A 21,403-nucleotide genomic window follows, 5' to 3' on the forward strand; every position below is an offset into this window, starting at 1 on the left:
GGACGGAGATGGCTACTAAATTCCTAACCAAATATTTCCCTCATTCTAAACAAACCAAACTGAAGAATGACATCATTAACTTCAAACAAAGTTATGATGAATCTCTTTACACTGCATGGGAGCGTTTCAAAACCCTGCTGAAGAAATGCCCTAATCACCAGCTAGAACGGTCAGCCCAAATATGTACCTTCTACAATGGCCTTACGGTAAATCATAGGACGGCGATCGATGCAGCAGCTCAAGGAAATCTGATGAACCAAACAGCAGACGAAGCATGGGAATTGCTCGAAAACATGACGATGCATCATCATGACTGGAACAGTGGTGAAACAACTTCATCATCTGCCCCACTCTCTGCACTTAACAATCAAACAGAGGCCATCAAATCCCTCACGGATAAAATGGAATCTCTTGCTAAACAACTCGGAGAATTGAGGACGCAGGCGCAGCAGGTTAACCAAGCTCAGACTTGTGTTACTTGTACCAACCCGCAACCCACTGAAGAATATCAAGTTGAGTACGAAAACCATTACGTTTCAGTTTGTTATGTCCAATACCCAGCTCGTCTACCAAATCCTGGATTCAATCAACCACCTAGGATTAAACAATTTCAGCGAAGCAATCAACCTTTCCGCTATTGCTATCCACCTTATCCAGCCCAACAATCTAAATTGACCTACGATCAACCACTTCCACTCACTGGTCCCCCAGTTGAGGAAAATTCCCCTACCACCCAGATTACAAAAGCAACTAACCCCACTCTCGGAGCTGATGATCAGTTAACTCAGTTCATTCAAGGACAACAACAGCTAAATCAGAGAACTGCAGCCAGACAAGATCAGACAGAGATACTAATGAGAAATCAATTGGCTCTGCTCAAAAGTTTGGAAACATAGCTCGGACAGTTATCACAACGCCTTGAAACCCGACCGCAGGGAAGATTTCCTAGTAATACTATCCAAAATCCCCACATAGAAGAAGCTAAGCAAATGGATTCCGTAATCCCAGAGGAAAAACCACGGAGAAGATCAGCTAGGCTGAAGAACAATTCAACATATACTCAGAAGCTGACCCCTGAAACTTCAGTTCGCGTATCTTATCCTGGAAGGCTACAAGAAGAACCATCCAAGCTTGATTCCTTCAAACTTGATTGGAAGATTCCTGGACACCATGTCCAAAGTGCCCAACCAGAAGAGATACATCCGAAGGCTTCTCTCTACAAAGGAGAGGATACCAGACTCTAACAAAATTCCACTGAGTGAAGAATGCTCTGCATTACTCAGAAACTCTCTACCACCAAAGCTAGGAGATACGGGCTGATTCGTTTTCCCGTGTTCAATCTACCAATCTGGAACCATTCATACGCTAGCAGATTTAGGAGCAAGTATCAACCTAATCCCCTACTCTCTCTATAAGAGATTAGAGTTAGGAGACTTGTCACCAACCAAAATGACAATCCAACTTGCCGATCATACAATTCGATATCCTAAGGGCGTAGTTGAGAACGTCTTGGTGAAAGTCGACAAAATCTTGTACCCTACGGATTTCGTAGTAATGGATATCAAGGAAGACCTACATGAAATGTCCCGTTCTTATTGATTAAAAACGTTCCATATTAATTGATTTCGTTGCGAGGTTTTGACCTCTATATGAGACGTTTTTCAAAGACTGCATTCATTTTAAAACAAACCATAACCTTTATTTCATCAATAAAGGTTAAAAAAACTTTACGTAGATTATCAAATAATGATAATCTAAAATATCCTGTTTACACACGACCATTACATAATGGTTCACAATACAAATATGTTACAACAAAATAAGTTTCTTGAATGCAGTTTTTACACAATATCATACAAGTATGGACTCCAAATCTCGTCCTTATTTAAGTATGCGACAGTGGAAGCTCTTAATAATCACCTGAGAATAAACATGCTTAAAACGTCAACAAAAATGTTGGTGAGTTATAGGTTTAACCTATATATATCAAATCGTAACAATAGACCACAAGATTTCATATTTCAATATACATCCCATACATAGAGATAAAAATTATTCATATGGTGAACACCTGGTAATCGACATTAACAATATGCATATATGAATATCCCCATCATTCCGGGATCCTCCTTTGGACATGATATAAATTTCGAAGTACTAAAGCATCCGGTACTTTGGATGGGGCTTATTGGGCCCGATAGATCTATCTTTAGGATTCGCGTCAATTAGGGTATCTGTTCCCTAATTCTTAGATTACCAGACTTAATAAAAAGGGGCATATTCGATTTCGATAATTCAACCATAGAATGTAGTTTCACGTACTTGTGTCTATTTTGTAAATCATTTATAAAACCTGCATGTATTCTCATCCCAAAAATATTAGATTTTAAAAGTGGGACTATAACTCACTTTCACAGATTTTTACTTCGTCGGGAAGTAAGACTTGGCCACTGGTTGATTCACGAACCTATAACAATATATACATATATATCAAAGTATGTTCAAAATATATTTACAACACTTTTAATATATTTTGATGTTTTAAGTTTATTAAGTCAGCTGTCCTCGTTAGTAACCTACAACTAGTTGTCCACAGTTAGATGTACAGAAATAAATCGATAAATATTATCTTGAATCAATCCACGACCCAGTGTATACATATCTCAGTATTGATCACAACTCAAACTATATATATTTTAGAATCAACCTCAACCCTGTATAGCTAACTCCAACATTCACATATAGAGTGTCTATGGTTGTTCCGAAATATATATAGATGTGTCGACATGATAGGTCGAAACATTGTATACGTGTCTATGGTATCTCAAGATTACATAATATACAATACAAGTTGATTAAGTTATGGTTGGAATAGATTTGTTACCAATTTTCACGTAGCTAAAATGAGAAAAATTATCCAATCTTGTTTTACCCATAACTTCTTCATTTTAAATCCGTTTTGAGTGAATCAAATTGCTATGGTTTCATATTGAACTCTATTTTATGAATCTAAACAGAAAATGTATAGGTTTATAGTCGGAAAAATAAGTTACAAGTCGTTTTTGTAAAGGTAGTCATTTCAGTCGAAAGAACGACATCTAGATGACCATTTTAGAAAACATACTTCCACTTTGAGTTTAACCATAATTCTTGGATATAGTTTCATGTTCATAATAAAAATAATTTTCCCAGAATAACAACTTTTAAATCAAAGTTTATCATAGTTTTTAATTAACTAACCCAAAACAGCCCGCGGTGTTCCTACGACGGCGTAAATCCGGTTTTACGGTGTTTTTCGTGTTTCCAGGTTTTAAATCATTAAGTTAGCATATCATATAGATATAGAACATGTGTTTATTTGATTTTAAAAGTCAAGTTAGAAGGATTAACTTTTATTTGCGAACAAGTTTAGAATTAACTAAACTATGTTCTAGTGATTACAAGTTTAAACCTTCGAATAAGATAGCTTTAGATGTATGAATCGAATGATGTTATGAACATCATTACTACCTAAAGTTCCTTGGATAACCCTACTAGAAATGAGAAAAATAGATCTAGCTTCAAAGGATCCTTGGATGGCTTGAAAGTTCTTGAAGCAGAATCATGACACGAAAACAATTTCAAGTAAGATTTCCACTCAAAATAAGATTGTTATAGTTATAGAAATTGAATTAAAGTTTGAATATGATTATTACCTTGTATTAGAAAGATAACCTACTGTAAGTAACAAAGGTTTCTTGATCTTGGATGATTACTGGGAATGGATTTAGAAAACTTGGAAGTAAACTTGCAATCTTGGAAGTATTCTTGATTTTATGAAACTAGAACTTTTGGAATTTATGAAGAACACTTAGAACTTGAAGATAGAACTTGAGAGAGATCAATTAGATGAAGAAAATTGAAGAATGAAAGTGTTTGTAGGTGTTTTTGGTCGTTGGTGTATGGATTAGATATAAAGGATATGTAATTTTGTTTTCATGTAAATAAGTCATGAATGATTACTCATATTTTTGTAATTTTATGAGATATTTCATGCTAGTTGCCAAATGATAGTTCCCAAATGTTTTAGGTGACTCACATGGGCTGCTAAGAGCTGATAATTGGAGTGTATATACCAATAGTACATACATCTAAAAGCTGTGTATTGTATGAGTACGAATACGGGTGCATACGAGTAGAATTGTTGATGAAACTGAACGAGGATGTAATTGTAAGCATTTTTGTTAAGTAGAAGTATTTTGATAAGTGTCTTGAAGTCTTTCAAAAGTGTATGAATACATATTAAAACACTACATGTATATACATTTTAACTGAGTCGTTAAGTCATCGTTAGTCGTTACATGTAAATGTTGTTTTGAAACCTTTAGGTTAACGATCTTGTTGAATGTTGTTAACCCATTGTTTATTATAACAAATGAGATGTTAAATTTTTATATTATCATAGTATGATATATATAATATATCTTAGTATGATATATATACAGTTAAATATCGTTACAACGATAATCGTTACATATATGTCTCGTTTCGAAATCATTAAGTTAGTAGTCTTATTTTTACATATGTATTTCATTGTTAATACACTTAATAATATATTTACTTATCATTTAACATAATTAACCAAGTGTATCAATATCTTAATATGATTCATATGTACCTAGTAAGACGTTGTTATAACGATAATCGTTATATATATCGTTTTCGAGTTTCTTAAATTAATAGTCTCATTTTTATGTATATAACTCATTATTAAAATACCTAATGAGATACATACTTATAATAAAATCATGTTAACTATATATATAACCATATATATGTCATCGTATAGTTTTTACAAGTTTTAACGTTCGTGAATCACCGGTCAACTTAGGTGGTCAATTGTCTATATGAAACCTATTTCAATTAATCAAGTCTTAACAAGTTTGATTGCTTAACATGTTGGAAACACTTAATCATGTAAATAACAATTTCATTTAATATATATATAAACATGGAAAAGTTCGGGTCACTACAGTACCTACCCGTTAAATAAATTTCGTCCCGAAATTTTAAGCAGTTGGAGGTGTTGACGTATCTTCTGGAAATAAATGCGGGTATTTCTTCTTCATCTGATCTTCATGCTCACAGGTGAACTTGGGTCCTCTACGAGCATTCCATCGAACCTTAATAATCGGTATCTTGTTTTGTTAAGTCTCTTAACCTCACGATCCATTATTTCGACGGGTTCTTCAATGAATTGAAGTTTTTCATTGATTTGGATTTCGTCCAACGGAATAGTGAGATCTTCTTTAGCAAAATATTTCTTCAAATTTGAGACGTGGAAAATGTTATGTACAGCCGCGAGTTGTTGAGGTAACTCAAGTCGGTAAGCTACTGGTCCGACACGATCAATAATCTTGAATGGTCCAATATACCTTGGATTTGATTTCCCTCGTTTACCAAATCGAACAACGCCTTTCCAAGGTGCAACTTTAAGCATGACCATCTCTCCAATTTCAAATTCTATATCTTTTCTTTTAATGTCAGCGTAGCTCTTTTGTCGACTTTGGGCGGTTTTCAACCGTTGTTGAATTTGGATGATCTTCTCGGTAGTTTCTTGTATTATCTCCGGACCCGTAATCTGTCTATCCCCCACTTCACTCCAACAAATCGGAGACCTGCACTTTCTACCATAAAGTGCTTCAAACGACGCCATCTCAATGCTTGAATGGTAGCTGTTGTTGTAGGAAAATTCTGCTAACGGTAGATGTCGATCCCAACTATTTCCAAAATCAATAACACATGCTCGTAGCATGTCTTCAAGCGTTTGTATCATCCTTTCGCTATGCCCATCAGTTTGTGGATGATAGGCAGTACTCATGTCTAGACGAGTTCCTAATGCTTGCTGTAATGTCTGCCACAATCTTGAAATAAATCTGCCATCCCTATCAGAGATAATAGAGATTGGTATTCCATGTCTGGAGACGACTTCCTTCAAATACAGTTGTGATAACTTCTCCATCTTGTCATCTTCTCTTATTGGCAGGAAGTGTGCTGATTTGGTGAGACGATCAACTATTACCCAAATAGTATCAAAATCACTTGCAGTCCTTGGCAATTTAGAGATGAAATCCATGGTAATGTTTTCCCATTTCCATTCCGGGATTTCGGGTTGTTGAAGTAGACCTGATGGTTTCTGATGCTCAGCTTTGACCTTAGAACACGTCAAACATTCTCCTACGTATTTAGCAACATCGGCTTTCATACCCGGCCACCAAAAATGTTTCTTGAGATCCTTGTACATCTTCCCCGTTCCAGGATGTATTGAGTATCTGGTTTTATGAGCTTCTCTAAGTACCATTTCTCTCATATCTCCAAATTTTGGTACCCAAATCCTTTCAGCCCTATACCGGGTTCCGTCTTCCCGAATATTAAGATGCTTCTCCGATCCTTTGGGTATTTCATCCTTTAAATTTCCCTCTTTTAAAACTCCTTGTTGCGCCTCCTTTATTTGAGTAGTAAGGTTATTATGAATCATTATATTCATAGATTTTACTCGAATGGGTTCTCTGTCCTTCCTGCTCAAGGCATCGACTACCACATTTGCCTTCCCCGGGTGGTAACGAATCTCAAAGTCGTAATCATTCAACAATTCAATCCACCTACGCTGCCTCATATTCAGTTGTTTCTGATTAAATATGTGTTGAAGACTTTTGTGGTCGGTATATATAATACTTTTGACCCCATATAAGTAGTGCCTCCAAGTCTTTAATGCAAAAACTACCGCGCCTAATTCCAAATCATGCGTCGTATAATTTTGTTCGTGAATCTTTAATTGTCTAGACGCATAAGCAATCACCTTCGTTCATTGCATTAATACACAACTGAGACCTTGCTTTGATGCGTCACAATAAATCATAAAATCATCATTCCCTTCAGGCAATGACAATATAGGTGCCGTAGTTAGCTTTTTCTTCAATAACTGAAACGCTTTCTCTTGTTCATCATTCCATTCAAATTTCTTCCCTTTATGCGTTAATGCAGTCAAGGGTTTTGCTATTCTGGAAAAGTCTTGGATGAACCTTCTGTAGTAACCAGCTAGTCCTAAAAACTGGCGTATGTGTTTCGGAGTTTTTGGGGTTTCCCACTTTTCAACAGTTTCCATCTTTGCCGGATCCACCTTAATACCTTCTTTGTTCACTATGTGACCGAGGAATTGAACTTCTTCCAACCAAAATGCACACTTTGAAAACTTAGCGTACAATTCTTCCTTCCTCAATACTTCTAACACCTTTCTTAAATGTTCACCGTGTTCTTGGTCATTCTTTGAGTAAATAAGTATGTCATCAATGAAAACAATGACAAACTTGTCAAGGTACGGTCCACACACTCGGTTCATAAGGTCCATGAACACAGCTGGTGCATTAGTTAAACCAAACGACATGACCATAAACTCGTAATGACCGTAACGTGTTCTGAAAGCAGTCTTTGGAATATCATCTTCTTTCACCCGCATTTGATGATACCCGGAACATAAGTCAATCTTTGAATAAACAGACGAGCCTTGTAGTTGATCAAATAAGTCATCAATTCTCGGTAGTGGGTAGCGGTTCTTGATGGTAAGTTTGTTCAACTCTCGGTAGTGAATACACAACCTGAATGTACCATCTTTCTTCTTGACAAACAAAACAGGAGCTCCCCACGGTGATGTGCTTGGTCGAATGAAACCACGTTCTAATAGTTCTTGCAGTTGGCTTTGCAGTTCTTTCATCTCGCTGGGTGCGAGTCTGTAAGGAGCATGAGCTATTGGTGCAGCTCCTGGTACAAGATCTATTTGAAATTCAACGGATCGATGTGGAGGCAGTCCCGGTAATTCTTTCGGAAATACATCGGGAAATTCTTTTGCGACGGGAACATCATTGATGCTCTTTTCTTCAGTTTGTACTTTCTCGACGTGTGCTAGAACAGCATAGCAACCTTTTCTTATTAGTTTTTGTGCCTTTAAATTACTAATAAGATGTAGCTTCATGTTGCCCTTTTCTCCGTACACCATTAAGGGTTCTCCTTCTTCTTGTACAATGCGAATTGCATTTTTATAACATACGATCTCTGCTTTCACCTTCTTCAGCCAGTCCATGCCAACTATTACATCAAAACTCCCTAACTCTACTGGTATCAAATCAATCTTAAATATTTCGCTACCCAGTTTAATTTCTCGATTCCGACATATATTATCTGCTGAAATTAATTTACCGTTTGCTAATTCGAGTAAAAATTTACTATCCAACGGCGTCAATTGACAACTTAATTTAGCACAAAATTCTCTACTCATATAGCTTCTATCCGCACCCGAATCAAATAAAACGTAAGCAGATTTATTGTCAATAAGAAACGTACCCGTAACAAGCTCCGGGTTTTCCTGTGCCTCTGCCGCATTAATATTGAAAACTCTTCCGCGGCCTTGTCTATTCGTGTTCTCCTGGTTTGGGCAATTTCTAGTAATGTGGCCCGGTTTTCCACATTTATAACAAACTACATTGGCATAACTTGCTCCGACACTACTTGCTCCGCCATTACTCATTCCGACACCATTTGTTCCTTTCGTTCTATTAACCCCTGGTCCGTAGACCTCACACTTCGCCGCGCTATGACCATTTCTTTTACACTTGTTGCAAAATTTGGTGCAGAACCCCGAGTGATACTTTTCACACCTTTGGCATAGCTGCTTCTGATTGTTGTTGTTGTTGCGGTTATTATTGTTGTTGAGATGATTGTTGTAGTTGTTGTTGTTGTTGTTGTTGTTGTTGTTGTTGTTGTTGTTGTTGTTGGGCCGTTTGTTGTAGTTGCAATTGATGTTGCGATTGTTGGGATAATTGTTGCGATTATGGTTGTAATTGCTGTTATTATTGTATTGGAGATTCTTATCACCGTTTTCCTCCCACTTTCTTTTAACTTGCTTCACATTGGCCTCTTCAGCAGTCTGTTCTTTAATTCTTTCTTCAATCTGGTTCACTAGTTTGTGAGTCATTCTACATGTCTGTTGTATGGAGGCGGGCTCATGTGAACTTATATCTTCTTGGATTCTTTCCGGTAATCCTTTCACAAACGCATCGATCTTCTCTTCCTCATCTTCGAACGCTCCCGGACACAATAGGTACAATTCTGTGAATCGTCTTTCGTACGTGGTAATATCAAATCCTTGGGTTCGTAACCCTCTAAGTTCTGTCTTGAGCTTATTGACCTCGGTTCTGGGACGGTACTTCTCGTTCATCAAGTGCTTGAATGCTGACCACGGTAGTGCGTACGCATCGTCTTGTCCCACTTGCTCTAGATAGGTATTCCACCATGTTAATGCAGAACCTGTGAAGGTATACGTAGCGTACTTCACTTTGTCCTCTTCAGTATACTTACTTATGGCAAACACCGATTCAACCTTCTCGGTCCACCGTTTCAATCCGATCGGTCCTTCGGTTCCATCAAATTCCAAAGGTTTGCAGGCAGTGAATTCTTTGTAGGTCTACATGATTTCCTGTACTGCTAGATCCAAGGTTATTGTTGGTATGTAGCGCAGCCTGTACTGCGGCTATGTTTAAAGCTTGAAAAGTACAGAATTCCTCTTCATTCATATTCACAGTGTGTCGAGTAGTCGGTGCTATTTCCTTCAAAATAGTCAAATGGAACAAGTTAATCATACAGAATATTAAGAGTAGTTAATAGTATTTCGTAGCATAATATGAACTCATTTATAAAAGCTTTTTCTTCATATTAGCGTTTTATAAGTTTAAATTCGGGTAGTACCTACCCGTTAAGTTCATACTTAGTAGCTAATATACAATTCAACTACTACAATTCTATATGAAAAACTGATTATAATAATATTTCGCGTTCAAACTTTAACACAATATTTTACAAACTTACAATACCGTTTATTTTACATATAGCATGAAATATAGCACACAATAAATTTGATACAAGATGGTTGTGAAGATAATTCTAGCTAGTACACAAGTCGTTCAGCAAAAGCAATAAAGACACGTAATTCATACGTCCAGAAACAAGTCATGCATTCTGGTTTTACTAGGACTACTTCCCATCCTTGGTCTTGTGGAACATAACCGTTATGGCCGTTGATAAGACAGCGTGTTGTAACGTCGTCAAAGGGACGAGGGCTACGTAATGTCCAACAGTCCCGTAACAATCTAAAAACCTCATTTCTTACCCCAATTACCGACTCCGTCACTTGTGGGAACATTTTGTTTAATAGTTGTAGCCCGATGTTCTTATTCTCACTTTGGTGAGAAGCGAACATTACTAATCCGTAAGCATAACATGCTTCTTTATGTTGCATGTTAGCCGCTTTTTCTAAATCACGAAGTCCGATATTCGGATATATTGAGTCAAAATAATTTCTTAACCCATTGTGTAAAATAGCATTTGGGTTCCCCGCAATATATGCGTCAAAGTAAACACATCGTAACTTATGGATTTCCCAATGTGATATCCCCCATCTTTCGAACGAAAGCCTTTTATAAACCAAGGCATTCTTGGAACGTTCTTCGAATGTCTTACAAACTGATCTCGCCTTAAATAGTTGTGCCGAAGAATTCTGACCGACTCTAGACAAGATTTCATCAATCATGTCTCCGGGTAGGTCTCTTAAAATATTGGGTTGTCTATCCATTTTGTGTTTTTATACTGTAAAATAGACAAGAGTTAGATTCATAAAAAAAATACTTATTAATACAAGCAATTTTTATATATATCATAAAGCATAAGCACACTATATTACATATATTACACCACACGAATACAACTATCTTATTCCGACTCGCTTGTTTCTTCTTCATCAGTTTTGGTTCGTTTTGCCAAGTTTCTAGGGATATATGATGTTCCCCTAATACGAGCCGTCGTTTTCCACATTGGTTTAGAAAAACCTGGTGGTTTAGAGGTTCCCGGGTCATTGTTACAACTTAAGGACTTCGGGGGTTGACGATACATATAAAGTTCATCGGGGATGGAATTAGATTTCTCTATTTTTATGCCCTTTCCCTTATTATTTTCTTTTGTCTTTTAAATTCAGTTGGGGTAATTTCTATAACATCATCGGAATTCTCGTCGGAATCCGATTCATCGGAGAATTGGTAATCCTCCCAATATTTTGCTTCCTTGGCAGAAACACCATTGACCATAATTAACCTTGGTCGGTTGGTTGAGGATTTTCTTTTACTTAACCGTTTTATTATTTCCCCCACCGGTTCTATTTCTTCATCTGGTTCCGATTCTTCTTCCGGTTCCGATTCTTCTTCCGGTTCCGACTCTTCTTCCGGTTCCGACTCTTCTTCCGGTTCCTCTTCGGGAACTTGTGAATCAGTCCATGAATCATTCCAATTTACATTTGACTCTTCATTATTATTAGGTGAGTCAATGGGACTTGTTCTAGAGGTAGACATCTATCACATAATATCAAACGCGTTAAGAGATTAATATATCACATAATATTCACATGTTAAAAATATATAGTTTCCAACAAAATTTGTTAAGCAATCATTTTTCAAGTAAACACGGTCGAAGTCCAGACTCACTAATGCATCCTAACAAACTCGATAAGACACACTAATGCAAAATTCTAGTTCTCTAAGACCAATGCTCGGATACCAACTGAAATATCCCGTTCTTATTGATTAAAAACGTTCCATATTAATTGATTTCATTGCGAGGTTTTGACCTCTATATGAGATGTTTTTCAAAGACTGCATTCATTTTAAAACAAACCATAACCTTTATTTCATCAATAAAGGTTAAAAAACTTTACGTAGATTATCAAATAATGATAATCTAAAATATCCTGTTTACACACGACCATTACATAATGGTTCACAATACAAATATGTTACAACAAAATAAGTTTCTTGAATGCAGTTTTTACACAATATCATACAAACATGGACTCCAAATCTCGTCCTTATTTAAGTATGCGACAGCGGAAGCTCTTAATAATCACCTGAGAATAAACATGCTTAAAACGTCAACAAAAATGTTGGTGAGTTATAGGTTTAACCTATATATATCAAATCGTAACAATAGACCACAAGATTTCATATTTCAATATACATCCCATACATAGAGATAAAAATTATTCATATGGTGAACACCTGGTAATCGACATTAACAATATGCATATATGAATATCCCCATCATTCTGGGATCCTCCTTTGGACATGATATAAATTTCGAAGTACTAAAGCATCCGGTACTTTGGATGGGGCTTGTTGGGCCCGATAGATCTATCTTTAGGATTTGCGTCAATTAGGGTGTCTGTTCCCTAATTCTTAGATTACCAGACTTAATAAAAAGGGGCATATTCGATTTCGATAATTCAACCATAGAATGTAGTTTCACGTACTTGTGTCTATTTTGTAAATCATTTATAAAACCTGCATGTATTCTCATCCCAAAAATATTAGATTTTAAAAGTGGGACTATAACTCACTTTCACAGATTTTTACTTCGTCGGGAAGACTTGGCCACTGGTTGATTCACGAACATATAACAATTTATACATATATATCAAAGTATGTTCAAAATATATTTACAACACTTTTAATATATTTTGATGTTTTAAGTTTATTAAGTCAGATGTCCTCGTTAGTAACCTACAACTAGTTGTCCACAGTTAGATGTACAGAAATAAATCGATAAATATTATCTTGAATCAATCCACGACCCAGTGTATACATATCTCAGTATTGATCACAACTCAAACTATATATATTTTGGAATCAACCTCAACCCTTATAGCTAACTCCAACATTCACATATAGAGTGTCTATGGTTGTTCCGAAATATATATAGATGTGTCGACATGATAGGTCGAAACATTGTATACGTGTCTATGGTATCTCAAGATTACATAATATACAATACAAGTTGATTAAGTTATGGTTGGAATAGATTTGTTACCAATTTTCACGTAGCTAAAATGAGAAAAATTATCCAATCTTGTTTTACCCATAACTTCTTCATTTTAAATCCGTTTTGAGTGAATCAAATTGCTATGGTTTCATATTGAACTCTATTTTATGAATCTAAACAGAAAAAGTATAGGTTTATAGTCAAAAAAATAAGTTACAAGTCGTTTTTGTAAAGGTAGTCATTTCAGTCGAAAGAACGACGTCTAGATGACCATTTTAGAAAACATACTTCCACTTTGAGTTTAACCATAATTTTTGGATATAGTTTCATGTTCATAATAAAAATAATTTTCCCAGAATAACAACTTTTAAATCAAAGTTTATCATAGTTTTTAATTAACTAACCCAAAACAGCCCGCGGTGTTACTACGACGGCGTAAATCCGGTTTTACGGTGTTTTTCGTGTTTCCAGGTTTTAAATCATTAAGTTAGCATATCATATAGATATAGAACATGTGTTTATTTGATTTTAAAAGTCAAGTTAGAAGGATTAACTTTTATTTGCGAACAAGTTTAGAATTAACTAAACTATGTTCTAGTGATTACAAGTTTAAACCTTCGAATAAGATAGCTTTATATGTATGAATCGAATGATGTTATGAACATCATTTATACCTAAAGTTCCTTGGATAAACCTACTGGAAATGAGAAAAATAGATCTAGCTTCAAAGGATCCTTGGATGGCTTGAAAGTTCTTGAAGCAGAATCATGACACGAAAACAATTTCAAGTAAGATTTCCACTCGAAATAAGATTGTTATAGTTATAGAAATTGAATTAAAGTTTGAATATGATTATTACCTTGTATTAGAAAGATAACCTACTGTAAGTAACAAAGGTTTCTTGATCTTGGATGATTACTTGGAATGGATTTAGAAAACTTGGAAGTAAACTTGCAATCTTGGAAGTATTCTTGATTTTATGAAACTAGAACTTTTGGAATTTATGAAGAACACTTAGAACTTGAAGATAGAACTTGAGAGAGATCAATTAGATGAAGAAAATTGAAGAATGAAAGTGTTTGTAGGTGTTTTTGGTCGTTGGTGTATGGATTAGATATAAAGGATATGTAATTTTGTTTTCATGTAAATAAGTCATGAATGATTACTCATATTTTTGTAATTTTATGAGATATTTCATGCTAGTTGCCAAATGATGGTTCCCAAATGTGTTAGGTGACTCACATGGGCTGCTAAGAGCTGATCATTAGAGTGTATATACCAATAGTACATACATCTAAAAGCTGTGTATTGTATGAGTACGAATACGGGTGCATACGAGTAGAATTGTTGATGAAACTGAACGAGGATGTAATTGTAAGCATTTTTGTTAAGTAGAAGTATTTTGATAAGTGTCTTGAAGTCTTTCAAAAGTGTATGAATACATATTAAAACACTACATGTATATACATTTTAACTGAGTCGTTACATGTAAATGTTGTTTTGAAACCTTTAGGTTAACGATCTTGTTGAATGTTGTTAACCCATTGTTTATTATAACAAATGAGATGTTAAATTTTTATATTATCATAGTATGATATATATAATATATCTTAGTATGATATATATATAGTTAAATGTCGTTACAACGATAATCGTTACATATATGTCTCGTTTCGAAATCATTAAGTTAGTAGTCTTATTTTTACATATGTATTTCATTGTTAATACACTTAATAATATATTTACTTATCATTTAACATAATTAACCAAGTGTATCAATATCTTAATATGATTCATATGTACCTAGTAAGACGTTGTTATAACGATAATCGTTATATATATCGTTTTCGAGTTTCTTAAATTAATAGTCTCATTTTTATGTATATAACTCATTGTTAAAATACCTAATGAGATACATACGTATAATAAAATCATGTTAACTATATATATAACCATATATATTTCATCGTATAGTTTTTACAAGTTTTAACGTTCGTGAATCACCGGTCAACTTAGGTGGTCAATTGTCTATATGAAACCTATTTCAATTAATCAAGTCTTAACAAGTTTGATTGCTTAACATGTTGGAAACACTTAATCATGTAAATAACAATTTCATTTAATATATATATAAACATGGAAAAGTTCGGGTCACTACACTACACACCCCAGTAGTGTTAGGAAGACCTTTCATGAATACGGCTAGGACTGTCATTGATGTGTACAATCAAACCTTGATCTTACGATCACATGGGGAGAGCGTTACCTTCAAAATTGACCGACCAACTGACCTTTCTGGACAGGCGGAGATGTTTGCTATTTCTACCAGACAGATCACTTCCGATGATGAGTCTTTACCACCAGCCGATGATGTTGAGATGGGTGTCAAATCACAGTCTGTAGACGACCCAGAAATGGAAGAAGAGGATCCCAGCGAAGAAATAGAGGAAGAGGAGGAATCTGAAGAGGAAGAGCAAATGGAAGACATAAAATAAACTGCGATAGTACCCGTTCCAAGCACTGAGCGTCATGAAGAAATAATGAGGCTTGAGACGGAAGATCACAGTTTAATCATTCGCTTCAAGAAGAAGACCGACAAGGCTGAGGTTAAGGATATAGAAATTGATCCTGTAAGTATCATGTAAGACCCAAATATTTATTGTACATAATGTATTTATGGTGTACGATGCGTATACGAAGTGTACGAAGCAGGTACGTGTTGCTTGCTCGAACGTCGAAGAAAACTGGACGTTGTTTGAGGTACAAAGTGTGTACGTATCTTTTCAACCCCAAATAAAGTTTGAGTTGATGTTTCAAAGCCTTACCATTGGAAATAATATCTTATTACGTTTCCAACGATATTTGGTTCATCGAAAACGGAGCTACGGTCAAAAAGTTATGGCCAAAACAAGTTTCTGAAATCTGACCTGCAGTGTGGAGCGGCGCGAGACCTTTTGGCGCGGCGCGCCGAATGGGTCTGATGCGTTTTTTTCAGCATTTTAAGTGTCTAAATGAAGGGTATTATGGTCCTTTCACTTGTGGACGGATTTGTGGCTTTTAGATCCACTTTTGGATCATTTTCAAGTCCACAAACACTCTCATCTTCAACCTCAAGTTCTAGAGTGAGAGTAGAGTGAGAAAGCTTGAGAAGAGGAAGAAGAAGCTTGGATTCTTCAAGTTTAAGCTCATTACTTGTGTTGTTGTTGTACTAGCTTCGTTTTCTTCAAAAGGTAAAACCCTAATTCGGATTTAGCTGTGTTAATTCGTTTATTATGTTAGGGTTTGTGTTAAAGTAGATGTAAAACCCATTTCTTGGAAGTTTGGGGTAAACGGGTTAAGTTTTAGTGCAAGAACCCTAATATTGGTGGGTCTAGGGTTGGATGATGATATTGTGGGTTTGTAAAACTAAATTAGTTGATGAAATCACTAGCTACTTGGATTGTTGGTGATTAGGGGTGTGAACTTACAATTTGGTGTTTTGACTAGTTTTAGGTCAAAATGGGTTTTTGAGTAAACAACCCTATAAATGGCGTTTAATGGCTAAAAGAGTTAAGATTAGCTATTTCGGGAACGCGGGAAGTGATTTCATAAGTTTTGGACTTGTGAGTATCGTTTTATGCTTAATAGGGTGTAAAACACACTTTAGGACCAAATGGGCGGGTCTTGTGTTTAAATGAGTGATCGAATGACCAAACCATGTTTAAATGATGTTGTTGAGGCATAATCACAAGTCATTTGTGATTATGAAGGTTTTCGAGCGAAAAATGGTTTTTGGTCAAAGCTGGTCAATAGGATGTTCTAGGAGAACATATGTATTGTTTAAGTCGAACAAGCATTGTGAGTAGCTTATTTGCATGTATACTTTGCGTAGGTGATTTGCGTGAAGTCGGTGGAAGAAGTTAAGATCGCGGATACGTTCTTCAAGTGTTCAAGGTGAGTGGAATATTTATACGCTTATGTATATAATTTGGTTGCTTGTGTGCGATGTGGTAAGTGACATCCGTTAGGATTCACTTTTCGTGGACCACGATTGAGATGGGAAAATATAGTGAGTGATATCCGTGTGGATAGCTCTTCGTTGGCTATATTCATTTTGTGTTTGTGGCGAGTGATTAATGTTTGACCTATCGCTCTTCGTCGGCCACATATGTGTGTTGGGGTAAGTGGTGAGTGTTATCCGTTTGGGGATCCGCTCTTCGTTGGCCACTTATCATGGGATGGTAAGCGGTTTCGCTTTTCGTCGGCCATCCTTGTGATTGAGGTAAGTGTTAATGTTTCGGTTGCACTTTTCGTCGGCCTCATGGTGCGTAGTGGTGAGTAGTTAACGATTTTGACCTACTACTCTTCGTCGGCCACTTACGCGTGCGATGGGTGGTGAGTAGTTAACGATTTTGACCTACTACTCTTCGTCGGCCACCATCGAGTCGAATGTCGACATTGGGTATATTGGGATGTGTAATTTTATTAGCATTGTACGTATTCGTTTTTGGCATGTATTATTGTTGAGATCTCTATGCTAATGATGTTGACTTGTTGTACGTACGATTAATCGTTTATTTGTTATTGCGGTTTGCTAATGTTATTGTGTTGTTGTGTAGGTGTATGCAAGTAATTGGATTATGTATGTATGCGTATAAGTATTGCATTCACTAAGCATTAGCTTACCCTCTCGTTGTTTACATTTTTAGGTTCGAAGGCGGACGTGGCAAGGGTATGCTCGGGATTAGATGATTTTCCCATTTTGATGCTTGCTTGGATTCGACCTAGGATTGGGTAGTTTATCCCCAACATCATGCTCGTAGTTTGTTGGAACTTAAACTCATTGGGTCGAAGTTGTATTTTGTATTAAAAGGGGTATTTTGGGCATATGTGGGCCCCGCGATGTAAAACTCGTTTTAATTAATTAATCATGTTAGTTTTACTTATATTAATGTGTTGTAAAAAGCGTTTCATCTGAAAGTGTCGGGAACGAGTCTATCTTTTTCGCATTTAAAAAGCCCGGGGACAGGCCGTTTTGGCGCGGCGCGCCAGATAGGGGGCGCGGCGCGCGGGGTCACTGTACAGCAATTTTTTTTTTTGTTTGTATTTTCACGGGGTTTGGTCGAGGGTTGGTTTGGGTTGTTACATATCAAAGTGGAGAATCAGAATACTGAAGAAACTCGTTCATCAGACGCATCCTCAGACGAACAAGATACCGATGATGACGAGGAAGAGCATCATGAAGACATTCTGAATAACTCACACTCTCCAACCGAACCAGATCAAGGGGAGCCGGACTCTTCTTCAGATCGAATTCCGATTATATCCACACACGCAGACATGATAACCTTCATCAATGATACCGATGAATTTGAAGACATTCTCGAAGCCATCCAGAAGTCAACCATTGAATTTTCGCTACGCTTAACAGAACGAATCATGGCTATCAGAGAGGAACACCACCTCTATCTCTGAAGAGAAGACAATGATGTTGAAATCCTAGAAGAACGCATTCAAGACTTTATCAATTCTCTTCACGGTCATATCTATCACGAAGAAAGGCAACGAGAGCATAATTCAGTGGTTCGCACTATTCTCGAAACAAGATTCTGTCGAGATCAGAAGATCATTTACTCTAGGGTTTACAACGCCTTAGCCGGATCTGCACTTCCGTTCTCACAAAACCAACGAGCACTACTGACTCTCATCCAGAAGCATATGGATCTTTTCACCGGATGCCCGACTTATCACTCTGATTTGCAGATGATCGAGGATATTCACAGCTTTTTCGCTCTTTTGGATAGAGATAATTTCGAAAGCACGCCAGATAGACTAGTGATTTATGTAACAATTAATCACCACGCTGATCTAATTATCAAAGAGTTATAAGACGATGTTATGGAGGAAGCAAGGTGAAACAATCCATTCTCTCATCTTGAACCAGATTGAGTCAATAATGCCACCTATGTTACGAAGCAGCTATCATGTATCTTTCATGAGTCCACAGATCCTAGTTTCACATTTAAAGCTGGATGTCAGGAGATATACTCAAAGACGGTGAAATTATTACTCGAATCAAGATTGCTGTTCACTTCTTTCCAGCTTCGTCTCTTAACTAATCTGTGCAAAGCTACAGACTCCTACTGTGGAGATCACCATTCCGAAGACTTCGAGATTCTAAATATACAGTTTCTAATACTATTTGAAGACCTCCGAAATGAGCATCCCGTCAGAGAAATAATCAACACCAGCACTGCTTCTACGATTGACATTCATGGGTCAACCAGTAGGGCTGTGGATCATATTCTCATCGGACTTCAAGTCTTATCAAGAGCCGAAACTTCTCACTACTTATCTTTCAGAAGATCTTCAAGAGAAGTACCGGATCTGTTACCACTATTGGTCTGACACTTTCTCAGGATTTGTCCACCAAGACTCACATTCCCTCGAGAAGACCAAGATCGCAACCATCAGCGAGGAATGTTTGCTTTTTAAAGCATCACTACGGTCGAGCCAACGACCTTAAACAAAAGCGCTTCTCGGGAGGTAACCCGTAAAATAAAGTAGAGTAGAAGAATAAAGGATGACAAAGGAGCCGATAAAGACGCAAGGATTGGAAACCAGCCGCATCTGCTAGGGGTATTTCTTTCTTTTCGCTACTAGCTCAAGATTCAAACTATGCCACATCCTAGCTTATCACTAAGTGTGGGATAACACCCAATAAAAAACTAGACAAATACTCCCAAATATTCAACTAAAACTCTTAAGTGTGGGATACACTAGGAACATTGAGGACATTGTTCGTCTAAGTGTGGGATGTTGGTATCTTTTTATGCTATATTATAATAACCCATTACGAAGATTCCAAGTCCTTAAGCTAAATTTCAAAAATTTTGCAAAAGATACCCTTTTCGAAAGAGTATTTTTGAAAACCTAAAATGTTTGTCAATAAAATAAGGCTTAAGTAAGGTGGAATTCTTGTTAGATTGAAATCTCTAATAGAGCATTGCATGACTTAGGAATTATCGACCTAAATTGATTATGGTGAGGCACCCCAAATAAGACCAGCATTCATTTTTAATGCTTCACTATTTTCCGTTGAGAGTGCCAATGTCTGTGCTCAGAATCGGAACTTGCTTTAGATCTACATCTCAAAGCAGCGAAGCGTGATTCGGTTATAATCAAAATAGCTAGCCATTTGTCAAACATAAACCTTCCGCACCTCCACAACTTCTACTCCACCACCACATCGACATCACCTTTATTATTTACTCGAAAAACCCAGAAAATGAGATTCCTTCTGAAAACCCGATGTTATAAACCTCTCAAGTATCATAGCAAAGGTCTTGAAAAAGTTTACCGACTAAAAGTTTCTCGAGATGAAGTCTCCAAAAAAAATGATTTTCAAAGTTCTGAGAAAAGGAGCAGAACAAAATAAGAGAAATGCCGAAGAGAACTCCACCGAAAATGATTATCGAATGAGGAAAAGTTCAAAAGTGCTTCTCAAAATACTTCAGCACTCCTATCTATCCGAATAAAAATCTGTATAAAGACTACATTACCCTTTATCTCAACCCTCAAAAACAACTTCACTACCACTCCAAAATTCCTTTCCTATCATTGACAAATGACCTATAAAGCTGAGATTACTACCGTTCTCGCATTAGCAGAAAGGATTTGAGTCTTTATCAAGCCTATGATGATGGGTGCAGCATGACTGACTATGAGTGTATTCATTTCTTAGATCTATAGGGAACCCTAAACACTTGAGTGATTTGAGTGACCTGTGAAAGCTAGCCTATGTCATGTAACCTCCTCGCATGCTTGCAGAGATAATTTCAATCCTAACATATATGACTCACCTTATCTTTTACTCTTATAATAAAAGCAAACCGCTTAGGCTATTAGAAAAGAAACGCCGAAAAGATTCTTAAGAATGAGAGTTTGCTTGAGGACAAGCAAAGTCTAAGTGTGGGATATTTGATATCGGAAAAAAAGTCACGTTTTCACCCCGGTATTAAAGCCCAAAAACAATCAAGATTCGAACTTTGTCGTAAAAATACCCACTTCATCGGTTAGAATTGAAGAACAAGTAATTACGAAGGCGGTGCAAAAAGAATTAAGAGAATCAGAGCTAAAACAAAGACTCTAGAGCGAAAACGGTAAAAGACAAGAAATCAAGTTACGATCCAGGGAATCAAGGCTGACCAGCATCAGAACCGGCCTGCCATACAGGCTGCCATACGGCCTGCCTGTATGGGATACGGTCTGCCATACGGCCCAGCAAACGTCCCCAAGAAACGGGCTGCCAGCCATACGGCCTGCCAAATAAGGGCCACCATCCGGCCTGCCAAACGGCCTGCCGGCCGTATTTTGACAAATTCTAAGTCTATTTAAAGGGTCTTTGTCATTCATTCCAACACACACTTCAATTCACTTCATTCTCTCTCTTGTACAATATTAGTCATACTCTCAAGGCCTTCGACTCCGTGCGGGAAACCTAGTACCCGGAGAAGAACGCTGAAGATTGTAT

At 36.8% G+C, this 21,403-nt stretch overlaps 1 non-coding gene across 1 annotated transcript; it reads right to left on the minus strand.

Annotated features, from left to right (window-relative positions):
* Window positions 1-56: 56 nt before the first annotated feature.
* Window positions 57-163, minus strand: LOC139895011 (small nucleolar RNA R71). Its single transcript, XR_011775483.1, has one exon. It is a non-coding gene; the product is annotated as a small nucleolar RNA R71 (small nucleolar RNA).
* Between the last annotated feature and the right edge of the window lie 21,240 nt (window positions 164-21,403).

Source organism: Rutidosis leptorrhynchoides, chromosome 2 (genome assembly GCF_046630445.1).
Source record: "Rutidosis leptorrhynchoides isolate AG116_Rl617_1_P2 chromosome 2, CSIRO_AGI_Rlap_v1, whole genome shotgun sequence".
Lineage (NCBI taxonomy): Eukaryota > Viridiplantae > Streptophyta > Magnoliopsida > Asterales > Asteraceae > Rutidosis > Rutidosis leptorrhynchoides.